This window comes from Lutra lutra, chromosome 3 (genome assembly GCF_902655055.1).
Source record: "Lutra lutra chromosome 3, mLutLut1.2, whole genome shotgun sequence".
Taxonomy (NCBI): domain Eukaryota; kingdom Metazoa; phylum Chordata; class Mammalia; order Carnivora; family Mustelidae; genus Lutra; species Lutra lutra.
The window spans coordinates 176507574-176513214 of NC_062280.1; the positions used below are offsets into that span (position 1 = coordinate 176507574).

Here is a 5641-nt window from a genome sequence, read left to right on the forward strand (position 1 = left end):
AAATACTACCTTCATTTTTCTCTTCCTCTTCCTTCCTCCCTCTATTCGTATCTTTTATCCTGGCTTTAAAAAATAATATTGCATGTTCACATAGGAACACATACACCCGATATTCACTGAGTCTTTTGAAAACTAATAAACATATATAATGCACAGCAGAAAACTTTAAATTTACTGGTGGCATTTACTGAGAAATGATGTTATTTAAATCTGGTTATAGCAAGCAAAGATGAAACATAAAGATGTTCAACTTACTGTTCATCTTTGAGAAAAGGAAAAAGGAAAAACAAAATGCCACCCAAAACAATCAAATAACAGAACTAATCCAAAGTGCCTCCAGATTTAACACTTCTCTAATTTTACTCTCATAAAGTGACTTTATTTTATGGAGAGGATGAGTTGCATTATTTTATTTCTGTGCTTATTTATTGAGGTATAACTGACAAAAAATAAATGCATATAATCAGAGCATATAATTTGATACTGTGAAAAATAATAAAAGAACACATATGGAGTGCTTGGGTGGCTCAGTGGGTTAAGCCTCTGCCTTTGGCTCAGGTCATGATCTCTGGGTCCTGGGATGGAGCCCCGAATCAGGCTCCCTGCTTCCCCCCCGCCACCGCCTGCCTCTCCACCTACTTATGATCTCTGTCAAATAAAGAAATAAAATATTAAAAAAAAAAAAAAAGGAAGAACACATCGGGGTGCCTGGGTGGCTCAGTCACTTAAACCCTGGCTTTTGGCTTGATTTATGATCCCAGGGTGCTGGGATGGAGTCCTTCATCCCTCATCAGGCTCCCTGCTCAGCAGAGAGCCTGCTTCTCCCTCTCCTCCCTACTCATGCTCTGTCTTGCTATCTCTGTCTCTGTCACTATCTATCAAATAAATGAATTTTTATAAAATATCTTTTAAAAAATCATGAAAATGGAGTGGGGAGGCCAGAAGGGGGAGACCTTACGTGTCACCTATTGTCAAGAATCACTGGCCCAAAAGGAAGAGGCAACTCTTGAAAGTTACTCCTCCCAGCAGGAGGAAGAAAGGATTCCTCCTCATCTGGCAACAGTCCAGGCAATGAGAGAAACAGTAAAACAAAGCCAATGAATAGCCACCATTCTCTGAATTCCTGGTTTACTTCAATGGACTTTTTGTTTGTAATAGCTCTCCCAACTCACCCATTTTTTTTTTTTTTTTTTTTCCTCTCCTCTGAAAGAGCAATCCTCTCCTTTATTCTCTGGACTTTCCTAAGACTTTACCATACTTTGCTTGTTCCAAATTGCAATTCTCTGCTATTTCCAAGTATACCCATTTTTGCTGGTAAAATAACAGAGAGCTTTATGTTTAAGGTCAACAGTACCTTTTGACATAGGTATTGTTCCTATGAAACAATCACTGCAATCCAGGTAATGAACATAGATATCACCCCAAAATATTTCCTCATGACCTATTTTCTCCCTCCTGCCCAACAAACATGTACTCTTCATTCCAGGCAACCATAGATCTCTGTCATTAGAGCTTTATTTGCGTCTTCTAAAATTTTATATATGTAGAATCACTGAGTATGCGTTTCATTTTTTGTCAGACTCCTTTTCCTTGAGCTCCATCAATGTATTTGCATTATCAATAGTTCATTCCTATTTGTAGCTGAGTAGTATTCCATTATATATATACACCACAGTTTGTTCTTCCAAACATCTGCTGATGGACACTGGGACTGTTCTCCATTTAGGGCTATCACAAACAAAATTACTATGAACACTCATTGGAGTCTGGCTCTAAGCTTTCTTTCTGTTAAATACTTAGAAGAAGAGTGTTTCATTCACATGGTATGTGTATATTTAACTTTATAATAAACCCCTAAAATGTTTCCCAAAGTAATTGTATCATTTTATATTTTCACTGGTCATGAGTGAGAGTTCCAGTTCCTCCTCCTCTCAAGACACATGCTAATGGTCAGTTGTTTTTATTTTAGCTATTCTACTAGATAGTGATATTTCTTTGTGGTTTTAATTTTAGTTTTCCTATGATTTCATAATAACTATCTTTCAAAATTCTTATTTGCTTGTTTTATAAGTGCTTAATTATTTTATAAAGTGTGAGGGATGTTTTAAAGCTTTTTTTTTTTTTTTTGCAAATGAACTTTCCATTATTCCAGCATCATTTGTTGAAAACAAAACTACCATACCTCCACTGAATTGTACCTTTGTCAAAAATCAGTCTTCCATATATATCTGTATCTTTTATCAGATTCTTTGTTACCTAGATCTAGTCATTTCTTTGTAATAAAAATGTGCCTTGATCACTGTAGATTTATGTTAAGTTTTGAGGTAGTGTTTACCTTGAAATCAGGTAGCTTTCTAGCTCTCTAACTTTGTTCTTCTTTTTTCAAGTTGATTTCATTGTTTTAAGTTCTTTGCATTTCCCTATCAATTTTTGTAATGGCCTTTATCAAGTTCTACAAGAAATCTTGCCAGGTGTGTGTGCGTGCGTGTGTGTATGTGTGTGTGTGTGTGTTAACAACACAAAAACACAGCATTAAATCTACTATCTCAACCATTTTTTAAGTCTACATTTCAGTAGTATTAAATATACTAACATTCTTGCACAACTGATATCTAAAATTTTTCACTTTACAAAACTGTAATTCTACAACCATTAAATCCCCTTTCCCTGCAAACTTTGACAATCACCCTTCTTCTTTCTGTTTTTATGATTTTGACTACTTAAGATGATTCCTATCAATGGCATACAGTAGCTGTCCTTATGTGACCAACTTATTTCACTTAGCATAATATCCTCAGTGTTACTCCACAATGTAGCACGTGACAAGATTTCCTTCTTTCTTAAGGTTGTCTAATAGTCTGCTGTGTGTAAATAACACATTGTCGGGGCACCTGGGTGGCTCAGTGGGTTAAAGCCTCTGCCTTCGGCTCAGGTCATGATCCCAGGGTCCTGGGATCGAGCCCCGCATCAGACTCTCTGCTCAGCGGGGAAACTGCTTCCTCCTCTCTCTCTGTCTGCCTCTCTGCCTACTTCTGATTTCTGTCAAATAAATAAATAAAAAATCTAAAAAAAAAAAAATTCGTTTTTTGGTTAAAAAAAATAAATAACACATTGTCTTTATCCATTCATCTGCTGATGGACACTTGAATTGCTTCTACCACTTGGCTATTGTGAATAATGCTGCAATGCATATGAGTATGCAAATATGCCTTGAGCTCCTATTTTAAATTCTTTTGGAAATATACCCAGAAGTGGGACTCCTGAATCATATGGTAATTCTATTTTTAATTTCCAAGGAAATCTCTAAGCTTTTTCCATAATGGCTGTACCATTTTCCATTCTTACCAACAGCACATAAGGGTTCTAATTTCTTCATATACTCACCAAATTTGTTGTTTTCTGTTTTTGATAGTGACCATCTTTATGGGTTTAAGGCGAAATTTTTTTTTAAAATAAATAATCACACCTGACTGGGCTGCATTATTGGAGAAGGGCACATGGGAATGTGGAGTTAACAATGTGAAGAGAGTTTGGACCTGAGGTCGGGAAAGAACAGCCTCCCCTTCCCCATACATGCCCATTGCTCCATATAAAAACCAACTATGAGAGAGCAGCTAAGATAGCTACTTAGGGCAGGGAAGGGAACAGGGAACCTTAGGGCAGTGGAAGAGACCAGTGCTGGGCAGAGCCAGTATGGAGAATATGAGTCTCTGTATCTTCCACATAGGTCTATGTAAATACATAGAGAGAAGTTTTTCACTTTTCCCTGCTCACCCCTCTATTCCACACTGCTTGTGGCAGTCCCAGCTCCTCTTCCCACATGAGAGAGAAGGGAAGGGGATGATGAGCAAGTCATCACTGAACTGTGATGAGACCCGCTTCCATCAACTTTTGGATCTTCTGTGCTATTATAAGATTCAAGTGTTCGCTGGGTACCTGGGGGTCCTTCTGCATCTGTTCCAGGATGAGCCACATGGCTGGGTCACTCATTACTTGCTGCACCTCAAGGTCGGCTATGGCCCATCACTGCATGTCTTTGGAACTGTCTGGCAGTTGTACTGGGCAATCATACAATGTTGGTAACTGTCTGCCACTTCTTCCTGTTGGGAGTCCAGATCTAATGCCTTCTGGTAGATATCTGTGGTTTTTATGCAGCCCTTCCTTGTTTCCAGTGGAGCTGCTTTCCATGTGTAACCCTTGAAGAAGGTTGGCTCTAGCTGGATACATTCCTCACAGTCCTTGAGTGCCAGCTGAAACTCCAGGAGTTTGTACAGCTTCATTGCTATACAATTTGGTCTCTGGATTCTGTGTGATGGCTTCTGTATAAAGCTTAATGGCCTGGGAATAGTCTCCTTTCTGAAAACATTCATTACCTTTGTTCTTCTCCTCCAAGGCCAGGTCGGGATTGATACAGGCCAGCTACTCTTGCTTCTTCAGAATTTTCTCCACCTGTTGGCATTTCTTGAGTACATCTGGGGTTCAGTCTCTGCCAAAGACTTGCTATAGAAATGGATGACATCCTTGTACTTTTCTTCTTTGAGGTAGGAGTTGCTAATTTAAGCATAAACTTTGACAATCTGTCATAGTCTTCTCAGTTTTCTTGCCCGACTTCAATGGCCTTCTTACTGTAGTTGCCTTTCTTAAAATGTAGGGCTGCTTGATAGGTCATGTAAGTCGTGTTGGTGGGGTCCAAGTCCTGGGCTCTGTTGCAAGGCTTCAAGGCTGTGTCAAAGTTTTTCTTCTTGTAGGCCTCGTTCCCCAACTCTTTCCCTTTCAGTGCCTGCTTCTTATTCTCTGGAAGATCTTCTTCTTCCAGTGGTTCTGGCTTGGTGTCCTTCTAGGAAAGAGGAGATGGGGGAGGTGTTCCAGATTCCTCCTCTCATCCATACTGCCCAGATAAACTCCCAGCAGGACACTGAGAGTAGTTAGATTCTGGAGATCTCAGTTTTGTGCTCAGGTCAGATGGCTTGTTTTGTAGTTATCAGCTCGATCAGTTCCCAGTAGGTAGGATCAGTGAGCAGCATCCTTGTTCGGGGATGACTCTCCAACTTCTGGTACAGATTGGGCATGTTTAAAGGGTTCATGAATTTCCACTCTGCCAACCTAGCCTCCATATTCTGTAAACCCTCTTTGAGCTGAAGATTATTTGCTTCATGTTTTAAAACCTCTTCGTAGGTTTCCTTGGCTTCTTCAAATTTGTTTAAGAACTTGAGCTGCTGTTCTCTGTGAATAGCCCTTGCCCCAGTCAGGCATTTGTCCCATGCTCCCAACCCTCATTGTGGTTTTGACTTTCATTTTTCTTAGGATTAGTGATGTTGAACATCTTTTCATATGCTTATTGGCCAGCCTGCTAGGATTTTGATTGGGATTTCCTATGTAGCCATAGATCGCTTTGGGGAGAACTGATATCTTAACAACATAAGTCTTCAGCCTCTATACTCATTTAGACTCTCTTTAATTTCTCTCAGCAAAGGGGTTATGTCCTTTTTAGCGTACAGGTTTAGCACCTCTTTCATCATATTTATCACTAAATATTTCATATTATTTGTTGTTAATTGTTTTAAAATTCATTTTGGGGTTGTGCCTTGGTACTATATAGAATACATTTGATTTTTATCAAATCAATAGTATTGATATTACT

At 39.0% G+C, this 5641-nt stretch overlaps 1 pseudogene; it reads right to left on the bottom strand.

Moving 5' to 3' along the window:
• Positions 1-3855: 3855 nt before the first annotated feature.
• Positions 3856-5262, bottom strand: LOC125095662 (stress-induced-phosphoprotein 1-like; annotated as a pseudogene).
• Positions 5263-5641: the final 379 nt, after the last annotated feature.